Source organism: Bubalus bubalis, chromosome 1 (genome assembly GCF_019923935.1).
Source record: "Bubalus bubalis isolate 160015118507 breed Murrah chromosome 1, NDDB_SH_1, whole genome shotgun sequence".
NCBI lineage: Eukaryota > Metazoa > Chordata > Mammalia > Artiodactyla > Bovidae > Bubalus > Bubalus bubalis.
Window position 1 is genome coordinate 180,562,452 of NC_059157.1, and position 12,201 is coordinate 180,574,652.

Consider the following 12,201-nt stretch of genomic DNA (forward strand, 5'->3'; position numbering starts at 1 on the left):
AATACATTGCTCAGTCATAAAAAGGAATGCATTTGAGTCAGTTCTAATGAGGTGGACAAACCTAGAGCCTACTATACAGAGTAAAGTAAGTCAGAAAGAGAAATATAAATATCATATACTGATGCATATATTGGAATCTAGAAAGATGGTACAGATGAATTTATTTTCAGGGCAGCAGTGGAGAAACAGACATGGTGAACAGACCTATGGACATGAGGGAAGGAGAGGAAGGAGAGGGTGAGATGTATGGAAAGAGTAACATGGAAACTGTCAATACCATATATAAAATAGATGGCCAATGGGAATATGCTGTATGACTCAGGGAACTTAAACAGGGACTCTGTGACAATCTAGAGGGGTGGGATGGGGAGAGAGATAGGAGAGAGGTTTAGGAGGGAGGAGACATGGGTGTACCATGACTAATTCTTGTTGATGCTTGACAGAAAACAACAAAATTCTGTTAAGCAATTTTCTTTCAATTAAAAAATAAATGAAGTGGCAAAAGAGAAGTAAATTAAACTCTTTACTAGTTATGGTTTAGAATGTATTTCAGATTCTTCTCTTTCTCCTCCTTCTTTTACATAGACATAGGGAATTTTCTTTTTTCTTTTTTTTTTTTTTTTTTTACATAAAGAACAATGTTTATTTTAAATCTACTGTTATAAGGTGAAGGAGGTTTAATAAAAGTTTGTCCAATGAATTGACAGTACCTCAAGACTTACTCTACTTTGTGTCCTTAGGCCCTCCCTACAATATAGTAGGCACAAGAAATAATATGCCGTACTGAATCCATAATAACTACATAACTGTATCAATACACCAATATAAAAAATTTAATACAATTTTAAAACATACACATTTAACTTTATTTCATCATTGCCATTTAAAGCTTGATTTTATAAAACATAAAAGACATTCTTAAGAGTTCTGTATCACAACAATTTGAAAAGTGGGAATATCCACAGCTTTTTAGGCTCAAGTTACATAAATTAAACTCAAATAATTGGACATTTTTTCAATACAGAAACTATACAAATGAAATAAATGACAAGAGGATGCAATAGGAGAAATATGTCACTACTTATGGACTATCATTAGTTACTTTCAGGATGTAAATGAAGATTCTGAATATTCATATTTCTTTTGTTCTATTTCATATTTAAATATTTCTCTACATTCTGAGTCAAGCTACTTGACCAAAAGTCTGATTTAGAAAGGCATTTAGCAAAAGTTTTTCCACCTATGGTTACTACCTCCAAAGAAAGTAACACTGCAGTACTGATGCAATCTGCGCAGTAACTTATGTCAACCCTATGGAAAGTCAGATAGGTACCAAAAATGGAACAATTTTGCACAGATTCAGTTAGGTATCATGTTAAGTTTTCCTCATCTAAAAATTAACCAATGAAGTAAAACATACCAACTACAGTTGACCTGGTAGGAAAACCACATTTGAGAGTTACAAGTACGTTATTGTCCATATCTCATCCTCAGTCATTGACAGGAATTTTGTAGGCTACCATGCTCTTTACTTTGTGAATTGTAGTAGTAAATGAACGAAGACGAACTTCCTCAGGATTGGTAATGAACTGTGGTCCCGACTCTTCCCATTTTTCAGGTACAACCAGATCTTTGTCTGTATAAATGCGGAGATCAAATGAACAAGAAACTTCCAACAGTGGCAGAAATGTTACTGTAGCTGTGATCTGTCTGATCACTGAACGGATTTCATCTTGGATAGCTTTCTGAGACTTTTCTCTGGGTGCACTGTCATCTTTTGCATCTTTTGAACTCAATATCAAACTGCCATCTTTCAAGGACCTCTCCACCTTCAACATTTGAGATGACTACCACCAGTTTCTGAACTGAACACTTGTATAACCATTAGAAGAACTCGGCCACGATCTCGGCGCTCCCGCGCAAGGTGATGCCTTGCTCCCGGGAGAGTTGCAGCGCCATGGCCAGGCCCACGGATGACGGTACACGTTTCCACCCAGCAGACAGCGACGCCAGGAGCTTCGGGAGCAGTTCCCCGCCACTCGTTTCAAAAGGCGGGAATTTTCAAATATACATAGAAATAGAGAAAATGATGTAATAAACTCCCATGCACACCTTACCTGGGGCTTTCTTGGTGGCTCAGCAGTAAAGAATCCTCTGGCAATGCAGGAGATGCGGGTTCAATCCCTGGGTTGGGAAGATCCCCTGGAGAAGGAAATGGTAGCCCATTCCAGTATTCTTGCCTGGGAAATCCCATAGACAAAGGAGCCCGGTGGGTTACAGTCTATAGGGTCGCAAAGAGCTGGACATGACTGAGAGATTAAACAACAACAACCCCTTATCCAACTTCAACAACTGTCAACATTTCGCCAATATTATTTCATCTATCCTCCCACTTCCCACCTTTTTTCTGGAACAGCAGACATTGCATTATTTCACCCACAAAATGTGTCTCTAACAACTAAAGAATTTTTAACATATAACCAAAATGTTTATCACATCTGTCAAAAGATTAATTATTCCATATTATCATCTAATTCCCAGGGAATATGCCAATTTCCCTGATTGTCAAAAAATTTTAAGTTACCTTGTTCAAATTAGAACTTAAAACAAGACCCAGGGGTTGAATTGGTTATATATCTTAAAACGCTTCTACTCTTTTCTTTTACCTTTTATGCTAGTTACTTGTTGAAAAAATGGCATCTTTTGTTCTTTGGTATTTCCAATATTCTGAATTTGGCTTATGTGATTTAACATGTTATTTTGCATTTAACAGCATTTTACAGAAAGTCCCTCAATTTGGGTCTGTCTGAAATTGCTTCATGACTTCATTCAGGGTGTGCATTTTTGGCAGCAACATCACAGAAGTGATGCTGCCTTCTCAGAGTATTGCACTGGAAGGAAGACAATAGTAATTTGTCCCATTATCATTTCTGTTAACTTTATTTGCTTGGTTAAGGTGGTGTCTGGCAGATTTCCACACTGTAAATTTTCCTTTGTAATTAATGAGCAGTTTGTGAGGACATATTTTGAGACTACTTTTCTTCCTCATCAAACTTTCATCCTCCAGTTTTAGTATCCATTGATGATTCTTGCCTGAATCAATTACTACTATATTCATTGCCAAATAGTTATTTTCTGATTATATCATTCCTTATACATTTATCGACTGACATTCTAAAGTAAACAAGTACTTCTCTTTCTCCATTTACTTGTTTTTATCAGCATGGACTTAGGGGTTTCTTTTATATTCAGTGGGTTATATACATTTCTATCATTCCTTTTCCCATTTTTTTATTGTGGTTAAGAAACACAACCCATAAAATTTATCATCTTGGCCATTTTAAAATGCACAATTCAGTGGTATTAAGGACATCCATATTGCTATGCAAACTGCCACCACCATTCATCTCTAGAGCTCTTCATCTTGCAAAATTAAAACTATACCAAGTAACCAATAATTCCTCATTTTCCCCTACTTCCAGCCCCTGGCAACCACCTCTTTACTTTCTATCTCGATGATTTTGACTACACTAAGTACTTCATTTAAGCAGAATCATATAATATTTGCTTTTTGCTTCATTCATGCTGTAGCATATATCAATACTTCCCTTCTTTTAAGGCTGAAAAATATTCCATTGTGTGTACATATCATATTTGCTTCTCCATTCATGGGTTGCTTCCACACTTTAGCTATAGCAAATAATACTTCTATAAACCATGAGTGTATAAATATCTCTATGAGACCTTGCTTTCAATTCATATGGGTATATACTCTGAAGTGAAATTTCTGGATTATATGGTAACCCTATATCAACATTTTTTGAGAAATTTCCTTACTATTTTCCACAATGGCTGCACCACTTTACATTCCAACCAACAGGGCTTTGATTTACCCACATTCTCACCACTTAAAATATTCTGGTTTGTTGATAGTAGCTTTCCAATGCTTTCAGTTCAGTTTCAGCTCAATCGCTCAGTCATTTCTGACTCTTTGTGACCCCATGGACTGCAGCACGCCAAACTTCCCTATCCATCACCAATTCCCAGAGCTTACTCAAACTCATGTCCATCACTTTATATTCAATCTATCTGTGTCTTTGGATCAAAGTAAATCACAGAAGAACTGTACAAAAAAGACCCAGATAATCACGATGGTGTGATCACTCACCTAGAGCCAGATATCCTGGAATGTGAAGTCAAGTGGGCCTTAGAAAGCATCACTATGAACAAAGATAGTGGAGGTGATGGAATTCCAGTGGGGCTATTTCAAATCCTGAAAGATGATGCTGTGAAAGTGCTATACTCAATATGCCAGCAAATTTGGAAAACTCAGCAGTGGCCACAGGATTGGAAAAGGTCAGTTTTCATTCCAATCCCAAAGAAAGGCAATGCCAAAGAATGCTCAAACTACTGCACAATTGCACTCATCTCACACGCTAGTAAAGTAATGCTCAAAATTCTCCAAGCCAGGCTTCAGCAATACGTGAACCATGAACTTCCAGATGTTCAAGCTGGTTTTAGAAAAGGCAAAGGAACCAGAGACCAAATTGCCAACATCTGCTGGATCATCGAAAAAGCAAGAGAGTTCCAGAAAAACATCTATTTCTGCTTTATTGACTATGCCAAAGCCTTTGACTATGTGGATCACAATAAACTGTGGAAAATTCTGAAAGAGATGGGAATACCAGACCACCTGACCTGCCTCTTGAGAAATTTGTATGCAGGTCAGGAAGTAACAGTTAGAACTGGACATAGAACAACAGACTGGTTCTAAATCAGGAAAGGAGTACATCAAGGCTGTATATTGTCACTCTGCTTATTTAACTTATATGCAGAGTACATCATGAGAAATGCTGGGCTGGAAGAAGCACAAGCTGGAATCAAGATTTCCAGGAGAAATATCAATAACCTCAGATACGCAGATGACACCACCCTTATGGCAGAAAGTGAAGAGGAACTAAAAAGCCTCTTGATGAAGGTGAAGGAGGAGAGTGAAAAAGTTGGCTTAAAACTCAACATTCAGAAAACTAAGATCATGGCATCTGGTCCCATCACTTCATGGGAAATAGATGGGGAAACAGTGGAAACAGTGTCAGACTTTATTTTTTTGGGCTCCAAAATCACTGCAGATGGTTACTGCAGCCATGAAATTAAAAGATGCTTACTCCTTGGGAGAAAAGTTATGACCAACCTAGATAGCATATTGAAAAGCAGAGACATTACTTTGCCAACAAAGGTCCATCTAGTCAAGGCTATGGTTTTTCCAGTGGTCATGTATGAATGTGAGAGTTGGACTGTGAAGAAAGCTGAGTGCCGAAGATTTGATGCTTTTGAACTGTGGTGTTGGAGAAGACTCTTGAGAGTCCCTTGGACTGCAAGGAGATCCAACCAGTCCATTCTAAAGGAGATCAGTCCTGGGTGTTCTTCGGAAGGAATGATGCTAAAGCTGAAACTCCAGTACTTTGGCCACCTCATGCGAAGAGTTGACTCATTGGAAAAGACTCTGATGCTGGGAGGGATTGGGGGCAGGAGGAGAAGGGGACGACAAAGGATGAGATGGCTGGATGGCATCACTGACTCGATGGACGTGAGTCTGAGTGAACTCCGGGTGTTGGTGATGGACAGGGAGGCCTGGCGTGCTGCGATTCATGGGGTCGCAAAGAGTCAGACACGACTGAGTGACTGAACTGAACTGAACTGAAATGCATTCTAGACAATGTATTCTTAGATCTTTTTTTTCCCATTCTGCTAATTTCTGTCTTTTTGTTGGAGAGTTTAATCTGTTTTTATTGAAAGTAATTAATGATAAGGAAGTACTTCTTTCATAGTACTATTTGTTTGCTATAAGCCATATAGCTTTTTTTGTTCCTCAATTTTAGCATTACTGTCTTCTCCTGTGTTTAGTTGATTTTTTTAGTAGTGAAATATTTTCATTTCCTTCTCATTTCCTTTTGTGTGTTTCCTATAGCTATTTTTTGTGGTTACTATAGATTATATAATTTAAATTTATACCACTCTAATTTGAATTTATACCATCTTAACTTAAGGAGATCCAACCAGTCCATCCTAAAGGAGATCAGTCCTGGGTGTTCATTGGAGGGACTGATGCTGAAGCTGAAACTCCAATACTTTGGCCACCTGATGCAGAGAGCTGACTCATTGGAAAAGACCCTGATGCTGGGGAAGATTGAAGGCAGGAGGAGAAGGGGACGACAGAGGATGAGATGGTTGGATGGCATCACTGACACAATGGACATGGGTTTGGGTAGACTCCGGGAGTTGGTGATGGACAGGGAGGCCTGGTGTGCTGCGGTTCATGGGGTCGCAAAGAGTTGGACACCATGGAGCTACTGAACTGAACTGAACTGAACTGAACTGAAGTAACATGCAAAAACTGCTCCTTTACAGCTCCACTCCCTACTCTTATTTCATAAAATTACATCTTTATACACTGCGTTTGAAAACATAGACTAATAATTTATTTTGCATTGCATGTGTGCTAAGTCACTTCAGCTGTGTCCGGCTCTATGTGACCCTATGGCCTGTAGTCTGTCAGGCTCCTCTGTCCGTGGGATTCTCCGGGCAAGAATACTGGATTAGGTTGTCATGCCCTTCTACAGGGGATCTTGCTGACTTAGGGATCAAACCTGCATTTCCTCAGTCTCCTACATTGGCGGGCAGGTTCTTTACCACTAGAGCCGCCTGGCCACATACAGAAAACAAAATGTGGAATTACACACCATTGTTACAATAATACGAGCTTTTATAATCACTCTATCTTCTTTTACTGTGATCTTTGTTTCTGCATAAGACTTCGAGTTATTGTCTGGTGTCCTTTGATTTCAACCTGCAGGATTACCTTTACTGTATTTTGTAGAACAGATCTAGTGGTAACAATCATCCCTAGGTTTCGTTTCTCTGGGAATATCTTCATTTCTCCCTCACTTTTGAAGGCCAATTTTGCCAGATACAGGATTCTTGGTTGATTGTGCTTTTCCCTTTAGCACCTTAAATATTCAGCCCACTGCCTTCTGATCTCCCAAGTTTTTGAGGAGGAATTTGTTAATAATCTTGTCAAAGATTGCTTGTATGTCAAGAATTTCTTTCCTCTTGCTGCATTCAAGATTATCTTACTGTCTCTGGCTTTTGATACTTTGGTTATGTCTCACTGTGAGTCCTGAGGTCACCCTACTTGGTGTTCCTTGAGATTCTTGGATTTATATTCATATCTTTCATCAAATCTGGGAAATTTTTGGCCATGTTTTCAAATATTCTCTCTACTCCTTTCTCTTCTCCTTCTGGGACTCCCACAATGTATACGTTATTCTGCATTATGATGACCCACAATTTCCTTATTCTTTGTTCACTTTTCCTCTCTATTTTTTCTTTTTGTTCCTCCGACTCAATAATTTCAGTTCACTGATTCTTCTCCCTTTTCAAATATTCCTTTGAATTCTTCTAGTGAATTTTATTTCAGTTATTATACTTTTAACTTCAGAAATTCTAAGTTTATTTTTAGGTTTTCTATCTCTTTACTCATATTTCTACTTTGTTTATACATCTTTAAAAAAAAAAACTTTCTCAACATCTCCTTTTAGTTCTTTGATCATTTTTAAAGCAGTCATTTTAAAGTTTTTGTCTAGTAGATCCACCATCAGGTCTTTTTCAGGGACCTTTTCTGTTGATTTTTCCCCCCTTTGAATGTTTCTTTGTATGTCTTGTGTTTTTGTTGTTGTTGAAAATGGGACATTTGAATTTAACAATATAGTAATTCTGGAAATCAGATTCTCCTTCTTCATTGGGGTTTGCAGTATTTTTTTTTTTTTTAAATGGCTGTGTACTATCTCTGTGCCAAGAATCAATCAGAAGTACAAAGTTAAGGTCTTTTCAGGTATTTTTGATCCCACATCTTTCCCTGTGTATGCACAATGACTTCTTAATTTCCTCTCACTATAAAGTTGCTTTTTAAGTCTTAAATGCCTCACTCTTCAAAAGGGAGAAAGGGAGAAAAGTGGAAAAGTGTGATAAAAAGAGTGTTGTTGTTGTTTAGTCTCTAAGTGATGTCCAACATTTTTGTGACCTCATGGACTATAACCCACTAGGCTTCTCTGTCCATGGGGTTTCCCAGGCAAGAATACTGGAGTGGGTTGCCATTTCCTTCTCCAGGGGATTTTCCTAACCCAGAGATTGAGCCCAAGTCTCCTGCATTGCGAGTGGATTCTTTACCACTAAACCACCTGGAAAGCCCAGGTAAAATTATATTGGCCCTTTAAATTCTCTGGAAGTCACTCAGTGGGGGAGGGTCTTGCAACAAAGAGGTAAAGTGCAATAACAATGACATCCCTCCTCTGTAGCTGCACCTCCATGTTCATAAGCAACTATCAATGACCCTAACATTAGATTCTAAATATTTCATAACAGAATCCTTATTGCCCACCTTGATTCCATAAGCTATGTGCCAGCTGCTCCTGGAATACACGCACAGCTGTCTGATGTGGGGCAGTGGGGACAGAGATAGGTAGCCACTGCTCATATAAGAACTGAAACTGACTGAAATTAATAATAATTTACCCTTTAAACCTTCCCTTAGAAGTTGGAAGCCTCCAAAAATACTTAAATCAAACAATTCTACTAGTGCAATTGTTGTTTGAGTAGGAAGACTGATTTTTGGTGTTTTATACTCTGCCATCTTCCCAGAGCTCTACTCCTCATTTATTTGGATGATCAGATGGTGTGGCCCTTCAAGCTTGCTCTTGTGTATTTTTTACAAGCCCTATAATTTTTCAAGCACTTCACTTTCTGGCAGAATATGACATTCAGCCCTATCTCACACTTTCCCTATACCAGTTCTAGAATCTCTGTTTCAGGAATCTCATTTCTCTAAGAAACTTTATCATTGTAGTTTAAAATGGTATTTAGGAAGAAAAATGTGGATGCTAGGTATGGGAACTGCTTGGGAGAGAAACTGATAATAGGATCTTTCAACAAACATGCTGCTGCTGCTGCTAAGTCGCTTCAGTCATGTCCGACTCTGGGCAACCCCATAGACGGCAGCCCACCAGGCTCCCCCGTCCCTGGGATTTTCCAGGCAAGAATACTGGAGTGGGATGCCATTTCCTTCTCCAATGCATGAAAGTGAAAAGTGAAAGCGAAGTTGCTCAGTCGTGTCTGACTCTTAGCGACCCCATGAACTGGAGCCTACCAGGCTCCTCCATCCATGGGATTCTCCAGGCAAGAGTACTGGAGTGGGGTGCCATTACCTTCTCCGTTCAACAGACATATATAGATATATCTTAGGTATAGATATGGATCTCCATACTAACACACATCTACATTCATTTCTCTCTCTCTCCAACCATGCTGCTGCTGCTGCTAAGTCGCTTCAGTCGTGTCCGATTCTGTGCGACTCCATAGACGGCAGCCCACCAGGCTCCCCCGTCCCTGGGATTCTCCAGGCAAGAACACTGGAGTGGGTTACCATTTCCTTCTCCAATGTATGTAAGTGGAAAGTGAAAGGGAAGTCGCTCAGTCATGTCTGACTCTTAGCGACCCCATGGACTGCAGCCCACCAGGCTCCTCCGTCCATGGGAGTTTCCAGGCAAGAGTACTGGAGTGGGTTGCCAGTGCCTTCTCCAACCATGAGTTCACACTGATTCCTGCAATTCAAGTTGACTCTACCACAAGTCTTAGTTTTCTCCCTCCGCATATTTGTAACTCCCTTCTCCTTGACCTAAATATTCTCAATATTTCTAGCCCTTGTTCCCTTTCCCTGTATATTATCAATCTCCTGATCCTCCAACTACCTCTTTGCCCCAGTCTCTCAGGCTTCACTCCCCCTGATACACTCAAGGAAATGATATGAACAAGAACAAATATTTTTAACTGAAAAAAAAAAAAAAAAAAAAGAACAAAAAGAGAAGAGAAAGAGAAAAGTAGAGAAAAGGAAAAGGAAGAGGAGCCTTTTTACCCTTTTTACCTGTCTCCATAGTTAAACAGTATTCTGTGAAGGGCAGAATGCAGGATCATGTGTGGAATGAGGAATAATTGAACAGAGATAGTCAGCACTTTTCACCATTAAACAAAGCTCTGGACTCTTTCTCCTCAACCCAATCATTCTTCTATAGAGTATTGGGAGAGTCTATCAGATGTTTGTCCTTGCTCCAAAAGTCAAAGATGTCCAATCTGCAAGCAAAAGAATCTCCTAAGAAAACCCTTTCCTTATCAGTATAACGTTCAACCTAACCTGGCCAATCTGACCTCTAGGCCAATAGATGCACAGGCCACTGACCCTGGAACTGAGTGGACTCTGGTCATATGCAAACGGACAAAAGTCCCTGATCAAAAGCAGGCATGCAGGAAAAGTTGGTCTTCTTTGGTGTACTCTTTGCAGAGCACTCGGAAAGATTTGGCCAAGATGGGAAAGCAGTTAGAAGTTAGGGGCAGGATGCAGTTTAGAGCTCCATGACAGGGCTGATTTCAGGCAAAACTGTGAAACAGGCAGGATCTGTCCCAGGGTGGAACATCTGTCCAGAGGTGACTCCAACAATTGACTTCTCCTAGACCACTCAGTGGGATAAAATGGAGGGGAAAGGAAGCCTGGGAAATTCTGAGAGTTCAGTATACAGTGAGCCAGAACACAAGGGTATCAAGGAGTCTGGATTTTTAAATCAAGGAAGAATTTCAGATAGAAGAATCTGCTATCAGAAGTGGAGTTAATTCCCAGATTTGAATTTGGAATCATCTGCCCAGTGCTAAATAAGAATGTAGTGGTTATAGCAGTAGGATTAAGTAAACGTGAGAAATTATCACAACTGCAAAGATTGAGACAAGAAGGGAATGAGACCCTGGTTCTCCCTAACTAGTGTGGTTTGATCATTTGCTTCTGCACTTTCACTTCTATTCTACCGAATAGACTTTCAGTTGTTTAGAGAATTAGGCAAGTTAATCTAACTCTCATTGCCTCAGTTCTTACCTAGAAAACGAGAATAATAATATCCACTTTTGTAGAGTTATTATGAGAACTAAATTAGCAATTAAGGTAAATCATCTACTACAGTACCCATCACATTATTCTCCTTATTTTTATTTATGTCATGACCAATATCTTTCCCTTCAGTTTCTGTTTTCACAGTGTTGTGACCCCAGCTCCTCAAGTCACACCACATCAGGGAGCCCTGAAAGAATACTGACCACTAAATCCTAGACAATGTATGATAAAGGCTATAGCAAACAGATGCTGCAAACCTTTTTCTCTTTATGCTAGTTATGTATGCACACTTTTTATTCACTTGTCTATTATTGAGGACAGATGTTGGGTATTATGTGCAATCTGTGGAACAAAATGGATATGAAATTGGAGTCAGGGACTCCTGGTTTTGAATCATAGGCCACTTAGAAAATACATGATGCTGCACAAGTTACTTATCTATTCCTAGCATCTGTTTTCTCCTTAATAATAAAAATATGATCACCTACATTCTTGGGTCATTTTGAAGATTACTTACAGTGCTATTAAGGTACAAGTCCTGCCTGACATGTAGCAGTCACCAATAAATGGCAATGCTATCATTATTACAGAACACTCAGCATAGACTGCTGCTGCTAAGTCCCTTCAGTCGTCTCCGACTCTGTGCGACCCCATAGACGGCAGCCCACTAGGCTCCGCCGTCCCTGGGATTCTCCAGGCAAGAACACTGGAGTGGGTTGCCATTTCCTTCTCCAATGCATGAAAGTGAAAAGTGAAAGTGAAGTCACTCAGTTATGTCTGACTCTTTGCAACCCCATGGACTGCAGCCCACCAGGCTCCTCCATCCATGGGATTTTCCAGGCAAGAGTACTGGAGTGGGGTGCCATTGCCTTCTCCACAGCATAGACTAGGTACTAACAATACATTCAGTGAATTAATGAAGTGATTTCATATAATTTCTTTATGGCACCTTCATTGTTAATGGACTCTTCAGCAAAACATATCCTATAAGACCATCCAGTACAATGATCTCATTTTATAGAGAGAAAAACTGAGGCCTAGCCAGAGGACATAACTGGTAGGGTACCCAGCAAGGCAGACAAAGTCAGAAACCAGAACTTTAGACTCAGTATCCTGAGCTATCCCCACCAGCCTGTGACATGCTTTCTTGAAAGTTGTCATTCATAATGTTTTCTAAGTCATTTAGGGATTTCACTTCCCATTCTCTTTCACCA

General features: G+C 39.6%; 1 pseudogene; it reads right to left on the bottom strand.

The window, feature by feature from the left end:
* Nucleotides 1-842: 842 nt before the first annotated feature.
* Nucleotides 843-2,068, bottom strand: LOC102401692 (annotated as a pseudogene).
* Nucleotides 2,069-12,201: the final 10,133 nt, after the last annotated feature.